The 14132-nt window shown below is 39.7% G+C and overlaps 1 long non-coding RNA gene across 1 annotated transcript in view; it reads left to right on the forward strand.

Annotated features, from left to right (window-relative positions):
- Positions 1–4250, forward strand: part of LOC108424904 — a 74222-nt gene extending 69972 nt beyond the window's left edge. Inside the window, exon 5 of the long non-coding RNA XR_005129624.1 lies at positions 4197–4250. This is a non-coding gene — a long non-coding RNA (uncharacterized LOC108424904). The remainder of the gene's footprint in view (positions 1–4196) is intronic.
- Positions 4251–14132: the final 9882 nt, after the last annotated feature.

The following is a 14132-nucleotide window of genomic DNA, read 5'->3' on the forward strand; positions in this document are numbered from 1 at the left end:
TTCCCAGGTTCCTATGCTTTCTGAGCCCTATGTTCACAGGTTCATATGTTCTTTGACCCCTATGTTTCCAGGTTCCCATGCTCTCTAAACCTTTCCCAGGTTTCTATGTTCTTTGAAGCCTAAATTCCCAGGTTCCTAGGTTCTATGTAACCTTATATACCCAGGTTCCTATATTCTCTGAGCCTTATATTACCATTTTCCTATGTTCTCTGAGCCCTGTGTTCCCAGTCACCCATTTTTCCCTGAGCACTATATTCCCTGGTTCTTATGTTGCCTAAACCTTATATTCCCAGGTCCCTATGCTCCAAGGCTACCATGTTACCTATATTCCCATGTTCCCTGAGCCCTAGAGTATGGAATATGCAAAGGCATAAATAAGCCAGTAATAAATGCTCATGCATTGCTTGCAGTCGATGTATAAACCAATTTATAGAAATATTTTAATTTATAGAATGATTTTTGAATCATTTCAAAATACAGAACTCAAATATACAACTTCTTTCCATGGGCCAACACTTTCCTCACTATCACACCTAAAAAAAAAAAAAAAAAAAAAAAAAAAAAAATATATATATATATATATCAAATACTAAATTTAAAAAGTTAATGAATAATAAGTATAATAATAAGAATAATAACTGAATACCATACGCAGTCAGAGGGGTTTTGTTCTGTTCTCTGTTTTTTGCAGAACAAAGAGGAACAGATAATAGTGTGTGTTTGTGTGCATGCTGGGGGTGGGAGGGTGAAGGAGCAGGGGGTGGGGGGACTGTTGCCATTAGTTTTAACATGACCGTTGGAAGAGTCAGCGTGTCATCCTACACCAGCACTGTTTATCACCCGCTATATATTTTTTTTTCCTTTTTTCCTCTCTGTTCTTTTCATTTAATGTCATCTCTATGGGAACCGACAGTGCTCTGGAAATCATTTTCAAAACAGCATTATTTGTTGAAGTGGGGTGGGTTTAGGGGGGTGTGATGAGGGGCTGAAATATGTCTTTGGCACCGAGCAGGCCATGGTGGCAGGCCCTTGTGCAAAACTGACGCATTAATAACCCTGAGCTCCAGGAGGAGGCAGGGGGGCCAGACCATAGCCTTTTGTGGGGGTCCGGCCATCATAAAAGTGCCCCTTTATTGGTTCTTTTATCACACGCTGCCGTGCCATGACACACACAAACAGACGCTCACACACACACACACACACACACACACTTGGACACACTCACACTCTCATGCCTGAGGTGAGTAGACTTCCCTCAAGCTGAAAAGTGGTGGGAATAGAGCAAGAGTGAAAGAGGAGGAGAAAAAGGAAGGGGCTTGAGGGGTTTGATAGTACCTCATCTTTGGTTTTCTCTCCTGATGACGCATGTGTGTATCAATTTATATGCTGCATGTTGTGACAGAGTACACATATAATAACACTATATAATAACATTATTATTATATTAAAAGTTATGGAAAGAGTCTGTCATGACAATTACTGATGTGTATGTCAATGTAGGCCGAATGTAGCAGAATTTAAGTAAACTAAAATATCCAGTCTTGTCCACCTAAACACAAATGTGGTATTAAGAGAAAATTCAAAATCCACACTCAGTGTAATTTCAAAAGTTTCAATAAACTGTGAATGATAAATAAATAAAATGACATGGAAAAGTTTGAACCTCCCTTGTCAAATTGTTGTTTAGGTGAGGTGATTCACTGAGTGAAAATACATTCACATCTACAGGTTACAAACTTAAATATGACATATTTATCTTATTTCAGTGCGTATTTACTACATATTTACTGCATGTTTCAATATATTAAAAAAATAAACCATAGAATATAAAATTGGCTAAGACTTTTGTACAGGCATAGCTTTATGTGTCTTTTGTCAACCTTATGTCAATTCAAACCTTAAACACACTTAAAAACACACCTGACCCTCCCTGGCTCACATCATTAACCTCCATCCTTCACACTCATATGGACAGTTATGAGGTAAAAAAATCATAGCAGACATTTATTTGACGATGTTTTCAGATTTGATCACATTGATGTCAGCGAGCAAGTGGGTTGTTGTGGTCTGTGTTAATCAGCACCGTGGTTACGACACGAAGAGTTTGGCCAGCTGTTGGGGTGACGGCGGGTGTCTGGGTGAGGGCTGGCAATAAAAGCCCAGCTGGGCTCCTGCTTTGCTGGGGTGGTTTAGTAGCCCAGGACAGGCCTGGCATCTGGGAGGCTTATTTTCACCCTGCTTCTGCTGCCGTCATTCACTTCAGACCCACTTGTTACAAGAGCACCTCTCACCATGTGCCAGGCTAGCACTAAATACTGAAAAGTCACCTCTGGTTGATGCTAGAGAGCGGGACATTTCGCAAGTCTGCAGATAAGTTTATTTGTCCAGGTCTATTCCTGTGCCAAGGATTTCAATAATGGCCTATTCTTCCACTACACAAGGTATATCACAAGGTTCATTTATTCATAAATTAATTCATTCTTTTTTTTTTTCTTGCATTCACATATATTTATTAATTGCATTGCAAACGTACATTGAGTCAATTTTATTGTGCTGTTTTTCTGTGATTTCTTCATCTGTATTTTTCATTGACAGCTATAAAGATTAAAGAATACAAATCAATAAAATGATTGTTCATTCATTCATTTTTTCTTGCTTTCTTTCCTGCGTTCATTCATTCTCTTCAATGTAAGTGGACTAGACTGAGTCAATCTCATGATCTGTTTGTCTTTCTGTGAGCTGCTTCCGTTTTTGATGTTATCTGTGTAGCATTGACTGGCTGACTGTGTATGCTCTGAGATTTGCCTCTCTCGTGGGACAGGGCCAGAGCTAAAGCCCCCCCCACACCTCCAGCCCCACCTTTAACCTCTTCACGCCTACCTGCGAGCCCTTTGACCTTTAGGAAATCAACCAAACCTGCAACTGGACATTGGAATCAATCACTGGAGAAGCTTACATAGTCAAAGCAGATGTCAGGTCACTTCCAAAAGTGATATATGATTACTGTTTTAACAAAATCTTGAGCCATAAACAGAACTTTTATAGTAGAAGACAATGTTCTTAACTTTATTGTATGTTAATGCAACAGCAGTTTATTAAGTCATTTTTTTATCATTTATGTTTGTCCATTTGTCATGAAAAGCTTATCCTGAAAAAAGCAGATAATATAAAACCCAATAAACACAATCCCAACCCCAAAACAACAACGACCAAAAAGAAACGACTTACATTTTTTTCTTATGACAACATTGAAATGGTAGTTTTCACTCAATCTCCAATCTACACTCACTGGCCACTTTTACGTGCACCTTGCTAGTAAAAGGTTGGACCCCCTTTTGCCTTCAGAACTGCCTTAATTCTTCATGGCAGACTTTCAACAAGGTGTTGGAAACGTTCCTCAGAGATTTCGGTTGGTTATTTGAGTTACTGTTGCCTTTCTCGAACCAGTCTGCCCATTCTCCTCTGATCGCTCAAATCAACAAGGCATTTTTGTCCACACACCTGCTGCTCACTGGATATTTCTCTTTTTTGGACAATTCTCTGTAAACCCTAGACATGGTTGTGCGTGAAAATCCCAGTAGATCAGCAGTTTCTGAAATACTCAGACCAGCCCGTCTGGCATCAACAACCACGCCACGTTCAAAGTCACTTAAATCACCTTTCTTCCCCATTCTGATGCTCGGTCTGCACTTCAGCAAGTTGTCTTGACCACCTTTACATGCCTAAATGCATTGAGTTACGGCCATGTGATTGGCTGATTAGCTATTTGTGTTAACAAGCAATTGAACAGTGTACCTAATAAAGTGGCAGGTACCTGTATATTTATGGGCTCAGTAACTGAAAAAATGAAATACTATCAGAGTGAGAATTACTTATCATGCCATTGGGACTTTTAAATGCTCCGATTCAAATATTTTAGTTTTTAGCAGGTGGAAAACTTTGAACTGAGCTATATAAAATCAGTGATTTATTCTAACCACTAAAGTTTGTGTTCCACATATTTCTTTATTATTATTTCATTTTTATGTACATGCATTTATGCTCAATTCAAGCCAACCCTCTTTCACTTCACTAGTCCCATAATCCCTTAGGGACGTGGGGCTAACCAGCCCTATCAGTCCAGCAATGAATATATGTATGATTGTATGTGTGTGTGTGTGTGTGTGTGTGTGTGTGTGTTTGTGTGTGTGGTGCAGCTGCTGGGTCCTGTTCAACGAAGTCGATTACGTACAGATCAGATGATGAATGGCTGAGTTTGACACTACGGTGACGTCGTGTTAATTGGATTATTTATCCACAAAAGCTCTGGTGAGCGCCCACCTAGCATGCACTGAGCTGGGTGCACTGGGGCCATGGGGGGTGGGCAGACTTTGTGACTCTGTCCATCAACAATATCCAGCTACAATTAATGTCCCACAGCGAATGTCAAGAAGTATATTAAAAAAAAAATATATATATATATATATATATACTACACCAATGTTATTTTTCTATATACCATTAACATATAAAAAAATAAAGGCACATATTTGGAGCTTAATAGTTTGTCATTGTGGTTTGTGTTTTCCAGAAAATATATAAATAAATACATACATAAACACAGAGTTGATGTCTATTCATTTTCTGATGATTCATTTTCTATGAGGTGTTTCATAGTTTGCAGGTTCCTCTGCTATAGTGGGCGCCCCACTTTATTTCTGCAGTGTTAGTGGTTCTACTAGAGCTGCAGACACTTGGCACAGGCCACCCGTAATTTTGTCATGAAACATTTCGCTTTTTATTTTTGCCTGTAAAACTTTTTAATGGTGAGTGATTTTTAACATTGGATTAATATGTTAATCTCCACGAGGATCTTTCATTGGTTATTGCTCATATGACGTCTTTATGAGTTTGATTTTGAAAATGAACAGAACACGGGCGATATAAAAAGTGATGTATTAAAAAGGACAAAGATCCAGGTTTGCCCTCCAAATGCTGGAATCAGGCAAATTACAAACATAATCAATCATCCAAACTCCTGACAATATTTTCCCCATTTAGGATTTTATGTCCATTTGAAAGAATTTACATGGATGCAATAATATAGAAGGAGAGAGAAGTGATTTTTAGCTGTTTACTGAGTGAAGACTCAGCCTAGAAGCTTTGATGATTGAGGGACTACAAGATCACCACAAATCTCTATAAAAGGTCTCTGACTCTCAGACAGCTGCAAACCTAAAGAAACTGGAAGAGAAAATCATTTCCCTAACAATTGCTAACTGTAGCTAATACATGGACTGTACACCTCTAAATGGTTCTTGACCATTTAGATGGTTTCAAGACACAGCGTCCCGTGGAATGTTCATTAGGGAACCAAACTTCTACTGTAGCTTTATTCCAAGTAAAGACCCTAACTTCACAGCTTTAAATTATGGGTGCATACTGTATTTGGAAGGTAAAAGATTCTTCACTTTTACTTTGCCTTTTTATGTGAGTGAAGAATCCCCTTCTTGAAAGATGATCCTGTTTTTTTCAGTGTGTGGTGAAGAATCAATTATTCTTGTCTTTTTCCACTTAGCCACCTGTTAAAAAGGAGCTTGTCCACTTGCAGTGAAGCAGCATTTTTCATGTTTTTTTTTTAACTGTAGCAGTGTACAGAGAATGCCTCCATGCCTATCTGTTCTACAAACTGCATACATTCAGTGGAAAATTCCCCCGGATTGTTTTTTATTAGGCTGAAGTTCCCAGGAGCCCAGCGGCCAATAAAAGCCAAACCAGATAAAAGAGGCAAAGGGAGAGAGCGAGAGGGGGGATTAGAAGAGAATGAAAGCTGTAAAATTTTCCATATTATCTTGTGAACTGCCACGCTCACCTTTCTTAGAGCATCTACCTTCGCTACAGTCTGAAGGGAGAGTGAGAATGAAAGAGAGTGGGAAAGAGAGAGAGAGAGGGATGGGAACTTTTTTAGTAGCTCCATTGCTCCAGTCAATGTGCTTTGCATATTTAAATAACTGCTTTTTTTCCCCACAGCTTCTTTTGAAATTCATTTTTTGACGACAGCACAGGGAGCAGGCAGGGCTTAAAGCTCGTAAATAAGGCCCATTGTGGTGCAAAAGCAACCTGACTGAATCAGCAGCCCCGTCTCCCACCCCTGCTCTGACTCCCCCCACCATCTCATACCCCCTCTCTCCTGGCCATTGCGTGTGTATGGATCGCACCGCAGGCTGCGGCAGCTCGTAAAGAAGAGGCCGAAGAGACACGGAGCTATCTGAGTCTGCAGAAGATAAACAAACCAGGGCAGTCAGTGCACACTTTATGGGCTGTCCCGAGAATCCTGGCCTCCGTCATGGATCTAGAGGAGGCTTTTGGACTCTGGATCCATTTGTGCAATTGCGAGGATCCACACACACACAAACATTTGTTTTTAGATTTTTTCAGTTCATGGGGTCACACAGATTTCCCATTTTTCTTTATATAAGGAAAAGGAAGAGTGAAAACAAAAAGAGTGAAAAAACACAAATTTCCAAAACTAGAACTGCAACTCAACAACATTTCAAAAGATCTAGAGAAAATGACTCATAACAACCATGCAAGACCTGGTAGACAACCAAAACCATCACCTACCATCAACCCTTGTGTCTAAGCATTGTGTCACCACAATATTTTAAGGTTTCATCTCTGAGAAATAGGAGAAAAACAAGTTCCACTGTTGCTTCAGATTGAAAAAATCCACAGGTGTTTCTGTCCATCCTTCCACCGTGAGTCTGAAATATGATGTGTCGCTCTCAAGAAGACCACAAAAAAAGGAAATAGATTAAAAAAATATATATAAATCAAGGGTGGAATCTGCTGGTGATCTCAGAACAATAGACTGGTCATCCCAGAGTCCAGACCTTAACATCGTTGAATGGGATTACTTGGCTTGTGAGAAGCCAAAAATGCAACCAACTAATGTCATGTCAAGACTGAGACATTAAATGCTGAGAAGTCTGATACTATCAGCTGTTGAATATGTTAAATAGATGTTTTCTGCTTTTTCCCTCTTGGTTCAAAATGTAAAACAATAACCTACTTAATGGTCACTTTGACTGGAAATTGAATAAAGGAAGGGTGATCTCTGACATTTGCACCGTACTTTACTTACCTATAGGTAAAATACTTTTGTAAAAATAGGTTTTGCTCTAAGCTGCTTCTGCCAAAATTGTTATTGGACCAATATAATATAGAAACCACCTTAGATACCTTAAAGAATCTTTTGGTTTGATAAAGTCTGAAGAACCTGCACATAACCTATGGGGAAAGAAACATTAGGGAAAGGTTCTATAAAGTAAAAAAAAAAAGCTTTTTTCTTTGGATATATTGTTCATTATGTGGACTTTAATAAGGTCCTAACAGTCATATCACATTTATACAAACTGATAGTTGTTCTTCTGCATCATCTATCCAAGAACTCATTTGGTATCTTAATTTTTAAGAATGCAATCTCACTAACCAAAAAGAAATGATGTTACTCTTTTGCGTTTTAATACAACACCAAAAACATACAACGTTTGAAAGAAAAAAAAATTAGAACAACAGAACTTTCATTTTTTGCTGTTTGTTTTATTTTCTACTAAAACAAGTTCTGAGAATGTATGAAAACAAGCGCACACTGATGGAAACATACAGCCGTGTTAAACACACCTGTGGTAATTGTGCAAAAATAAATAACTAAAAATAAATAAATAAATGAATAAGTAAAACTTTACTCCTTTTTCCATCCGTAGATCGAGTTTCTCTCTTGGCTTCGTGAAGCCATCTGGATCTTTCTCCCTTTCAGCACCCTCCTCACTCCACAGATGCTCCTTTTGTCGTGCCCTCCAAATCTTAATAAGCAGTTAAAATATTTACTGAGCTGCTTTTTTCTCTCTCTCCGCTCACTGCTTCTTCCTCTGGCTTTCTTTTCTCTCTTTCCTTGGCTCCCGCTTTTTCCTTTTTTTGCATCATTATTATTATTTATACCTTTTCAGTCACTAAAAAATGGAGATGTCCACTAAATGTGATTGATTGGGCTTAAAAATGGCCATTATTGCCATTAAGGTCCACATGTCAGCTGCAGCTTTTGTAGGGGGGCCTGTATGTCTAAGCTAACCAGTGATCCATGAGCTAGAGAAAAGGGTGTGTGTGTGTGTGTGTGTGTGTGTGAGGGGGAGAGAATGTACTGATCTGAAAGAAATGGCTAGTTCTCTATGGATCCTTGGCCTGATTCAAAATACAGCTGCAAAGAGCAGAGGGAGATAAAGAGAGAAAGAAAGTTGGAGGAAGGGGGTAAAGAAGTGAGGAAAAAGAGCTTTGTAACAATAAGATTAATAACTCGGCTCAGCTAATCAAAGTTTCCCACAATTATAAGCTTTGCATTTTCTTTTTATTTGCTCGCATTCTATTTGTGTATCTCTTTTTCCTCTTGTTCCTTCTTTCTTTCTGTCTGCTGGGTGTTCATGTGGTCTACATTGAAAGTGTAATTGAATCTGCTCTGCTCATGGCAATGAGGAAGTGTATGGGGCGGAGTCATTTTGGGTTGTTTGTGTTGATTTACTTGTTTTATTTTGTAGGTTAGAAATATGTGCAAGAGTAGGAAGAGATGAGGGAACACAGAGAGAGAGAAAGAGAGAGAGAGAGAGAGAGAGAGAGAGAGGAAGACAAAGAGATGGGGGTATACACTATAGCCACCAGCAGGTGTTAGAGAGAGAGAGTGAGAGAGAGAGACTGAGTAATGAAAGAAGACATGCATTTAGTAAGGTGTGTGTGAGAGAGACAGAGAAAGAGAAAGAAAGAGAGAGAAAGAGAGAGAGAGAGAGAGAGAGAGAGGGTGGGTGGAGAGATAAACAGGGAGGAAAGAGAACAGACATTCAGATTTTCAGTTCCGAGACTTACTTTGAATGATAAATATTTTAATGTAACTTATTTGTTTATTTATATATTAATAATAATATAATCATAACAAATGGACATCACTGGAATAGAGAGAAAAGCAAAAAGGGAGAGTGATAGAGAGAAATATGATGCCAATAAAGCATCTTAAATTGAATTGAGATAGAAAAAGAGGAAAAAGAGAGATAGAGAAAAGAAAAAGGAGAAAGAGAGTGTGAGATAGAGAGGGATAGAAAAAAGAAAAAGAGAAAGTAAGAGAGAGTGAGAGAGACATAGAGAAAAGAATAACATAGAGAGAGAGAAGAAAGGAGAGAGAGTTGAAAGATGAGAGAGAAAGTGTGAGAGAGAAGAAAGACAGAGAGAAAGAGAGGGAGAGTGGAAAGACAGAGAGAGGGAGAGAGAAAGGGTGAGAGAGTTAAATAGAGAGGGAGAGTGAGAGAAAGTGTGAGAGAGTGGAAAGACAGAAAGAGGGGGAGAGAGAGAGAGAAAGTGTGTGAGAGAGGAAAGACAGAGAGAAAGGAAGAGAGGAGAGAGTGAGAGAGAGGGAGAGAGAGAGAGAGAAAGTGTGTGAGAGAGGAAAGACAGAGAGGGGGAGAGAGAGAGAGAAAGTGTGTGAGAGAGGAAAGACAGAGAGAAAGGAAGAGAGGAGAGAGTGAGAGAGAGGGAGAGAGAGAGAAAGTGTGTGAGAGAGGAAAGACAGAGAGAGGGAGAGAGAGAGAGAGAGAAAGTGTGTGAGAGAGGAAAGACAGAGAGAAAGGAAGAGAGGAGAGAGTGAGAGAGAGGGAGAGAGAGAGAGAGAGGGAGAGAGAGAAAGTGTGTGAGAGAGGAAAGACAGAGAGAGGGGCAAAGAGAAAGAGGAAAGACAGAGAGAGGGAGAGAGGCAAGAGAGTGAGAGAGAAGAAAGACAGAGAAAGAGAGGGAGAGAGGAAAGACAGAGAGAGAGAGGGAGAGATGAAAGAGTGAAATAGAAAGTGGGAGACCGAGGAAAGACAGAGAGAGAGAGAGAGGGGGAGAGAGAGAGGGAGAAAGAAAAGAGTGAGAGAGAGAAAGTGATAGAGAGAGGAAAGACAGAGAGAGGGGAAGAGTGAGGAGAGAGGAAAGAGAGTGAGACAGTGGTAAGAAGAGGAAAAAGAGTGAGAGAGAGAAAGTGGGAGAGGAAGTGAGAGAGGAAAAAGAGAGAGAGAAAGTGGGAGAAAGAGGAAAGACAGAGAGAGAGGGAGAGCGAAAGGGAGAGAGGAAAGAGTGAAAGAGAGAATGTGGGAGAGCAAAGAAAGAGAGAGAGAGAGAGAGAGAGAGAGAGAGAGACAGAGAGAGAGAGAGAGAGAGAGAGACTTGGTTAGATAATGTCTAAATCGTTTACTTCCTTTTTTTCACTCTATAACTCACTGGTACAGCTAAGCAGTGGTTCGTGTTGAACACTGAGACTATTAATGACTGACATATAATGCATGTTAATATAATGTTTTCTCCAGGCTGTCGATGTTCTGCACACACAGGCTCAGTGGTGTGTATTTGTGTGTGTTTTCAGCACAGCGGATGTGACGGTGGCTTGTGCAAGCATTCTGGACATGTTGTGCATATTGAGAGCACTTAACACATTTTACCAACATTTATCACAGTGAAGTCATGGGAAATGTACACAGACAAGCATGAGCGCTCCAGACCTAATGGCTAATTTACACACACACACACACACACACACACACACACACACACACACACACACACACACACACACGTTTGCATGAGTTTCACTTCCTGAGCCTAAAGATCTTGACTGTCTTATCTCTCTGAAAGCTCCCTTTGAGAAACTGTTAAAATGAGGAAGGCTTCAGCTTACCGAGCTCCTCCAGAAATACATAAATGCCATGATTTCACAATATACCCATATGACAGCCTGCTGGCACAAATATAACCATTAAAAAAACAAAAAACAAAAATAAATAAATAAATCCCAAATTAAACACACTTCATCCTTTAAAGAAGAGTTTTAGCCAATTTCCCTTTATATTAACTTGTATAATAAATTCAAACCTATTCATGCTTAAATAAAGAAAGAAAGAAACACTGAAAACTCTTCCAAGCGTTCCATTTAGTTGTAAAATGGGTTGAAACTGCTTGAAAATATTCCCCATTGGAATGTTCTTAGCATCCAAAATCCAAAAACCCACAAAGTGGTCTTTACTTTAAAATATATGAAGCTAATTGACTTTTTAAAAACGTGTTCAGCCCTTTTTAGCTTCTGATTAATGATGACTACTTTAGAATATGGAACATACAATATCTTGACATATTAGGGACGTATAAATTTTTAATTAGCTCTAATGCAATGAACTTCAAAACTCACTGAAGCCATTTGACATTAGCTACAACATGTATGTATATAAATAATATCTCAATCACTGGCATGACAATGTTTCAACAAAGTGTTTATTGTGCATTATTGCAACTGTTAGTGATTTTTTCATCACAGACTAATTATGTTCTGGTTAGAGTAAATACAGCACAACACATAAAGAACTAAACTTTCATTAATATGCATTATGTGTTCCTTAAAATAATGATATACATTTACTACCATACTATATACCTTTTTTGTTTTGCAATGGTCACGTTTTATCGGTGTCAGATTCTCTATGTTTCCACTAATTTTTTTTCTATGAATACTTCATAGCCAGTTCCAACCTGTTTATACAAACACTATATGCCCCTAAAATGGGTCACTGCATAACGGTGTCTTTATCATTTGTGCATCAAGGCCACAGGTGGGTTGACTTGGTAATTATTAATAAGGATATTTTCCATTTTATTTGCACTTTGTAATTTGTTTTAAAATTGTTTAGCGCACTTTGAACTATGAGTAACTCAAGTGAGTGCCAGTTCTAGACAATAACACAACGCCATGCAGTCAGGTAATCTGTATCAAAGGTCATTGCAGCACCACAAATACTCAGCGGGTTTATCCAGGCCTGAAAATACACGTAGAAGCACACTGGCTTTTTGACAAAAAGTGGCATAACATTCTTTCCACTGCAGAATCAACATGTGGATGTCTGTCCCATTGATTATCTCTACACTGAAATTTTCCTTCAGATTACAGATTTTCCAAAAATATCGTTTGCAATATTTCTGAGGATCATTTCTAGGAAATTCTGTAATAGACAGTGAGGTAAATACTCTCGCTCTCCCTCTCTCTCTTAATCCCTCTCTCTGTCTCTTACTTTGTCTATCTCTTTATTTCTCCCTCTCACTACCTTTTTTCTCTTTCTGTTTTTGTCTCTCACTCTCTCTCTCTGACTCATCTTTTGTGCTGTCTTCTTCTCTCTCATTCTTGTGCTGAATTCAATTCAATTCAAGTTTATTTGTATAGCACTTTTTACAACAATATTGTCACAAAGCAGCTTTACAGAAGTTTGAAAACATACTGTTATAACATATATGCCCCAGTGAGCAAGCCAGAGGCGACGGAGAACTGGAGAAAGAAACCTTGGGAGGAACCAAGACTTACAAGGGGAGTCCCATCCTCCTCTGTTCAAACAGTATTTACAATTTAATAAGCTAAATACCTAATGACCGAAAGAATAAGATCGCGAATACAAGCGGCCGAAATGAGTTTCCTCCGCAGGGTGTCTGGACTCTCCCTTAGAGATAGGGTGAGAAGTTCGGTCTTCCGGGAGGGACTCGGAGTAGAGCTGCTGCTTCTTCATGTCGAGAGGAGCCAGCTGAGGTGGTTCGGGCATCTGGTTAGGATGCCTCACAGGCAAGTCCACCTGGGAGGACACCCCGGGGAAGACCCAGGACACGCTGGCATGACTATATCGCCCAGCTGGCCTGGGAGTGCCTCGGAATGCCCCTTGGAGAGCTAGTGGAAGTGGCTGGGGAAAGGGAGGTCTGGGCCTAATTGCTTAGGATGCTGCCCCCACGATCCGAACCCCGGAGAAGCGGAAGATAATGGATGGATGGATGGATGGATGGATGGATGGATGGATGGATGTATAAGCTAAATACCAAATAGAAGCTAAGAGCATCTTTGTTTGAAGATTGGATGGTAAAGCTTTAGAAACTGCACTGGTAGAGGCAGTTTCTGACTGAGGCAGTCTCTGACTGAGTCTTTATGAAAAGTGGGAGTGAGCTGAAACAGTCTCATCCTATTTCAATGCTGGTACATCTGGATGGCACAGTGATGTAATTGAGGGTGCTGCAGTTGGCACAAATGAACAGGAGAGTGGGTTGGTGACGGTGAGGAGGAGGCCCTGATGGTCAGTCTTCAGCAGAATGGGAGGGCAGTCATTATCTCAGGAAGAGTAAAGAGACAAAATTAGTTCTGCTCAGGAGTATGACTGTTGGAAAAATGATTTTTTTTTCCCTGGAGTGTGACTGGTGACTCTGGCAGATCTAATTATAACAGCATAAACTAAAAGGAGAGAACCAGAAGGTAACATAGATATGAGAGTACCCTGAGACACTGGGATCCCCCCACTCCACCATCAACAAACCTGTGTAATCGCGTGAAGTGATGGGTCAACAGCACCAACATCTCAGTTTACCATAAGCCTTTATGCCCATGAATACCCCTGGATCTCCTTCCTTTATCTAAAGGGAAGGCTAATTATCAAAAGCTAAACTAAACAAGTATGTTTTCAGTCTAGACTTAAAGGTTGAGACTGTGTCAGAGTCCCGAACATTAACTGTTAGATTATTCTAATTTTTCTTTGTCATGTAGGGATAACGCATTTCTTAACTTTGAAATGTTTCAGAGGTGAAGAAACGCTCTCCTTGTAATATTACCTATGTGTTGATTAAACGTTAGATCTGAACCAATCGTGACACCAAGATTTTTAGCTACTGAACCAGGTACTACAGAGAAGTCTGCAAGATTTAACATTAAATCTGAGCGTTTATTCTGAGCAGCCTTTGCACCAAGAAGGAGAATTTCTGTTTTATCTGGAAACCTTGTGGAACTCCATATTTCACTTTTGTATAATTAGATGATACATTATTTAATTGTATGAACTGAAACCAGTCAGTGAGGTAGGATGTGAACCAGGATAACGCTATTCCTCTAATTCCAGCCATCATAGTCTGTCCAAGAGAATAGAGTGATCTATAGTGTCAAAAGCTGCACTTAGATCGAGTAGTACCAGCAAAGATACGTGGCCTTGATCGGAGGCAAGAAGAAGATCATTTCTTCTCTTAACTAAAGCCGTCTCTGTGCGGTGGTGGGGCCTAAAACCAGATTGGAA

The sequence above is a fragment of the Pygocentrus nattereri genome, chromosome 25 (assembly GCF_015220715.1).
Source record: "Pygocentrus nattereri isolate fPygNat1 chromosome 25, fPygNat1.pri, whole genome shotgun sequence".
Classification (NCBI taxonomy): Eukaryota; Metazoa; Chordata; class Actinopteri; order Characiformes; family Serrasalmidae; genus Pygocentrus; species Pygocentrus nattereri.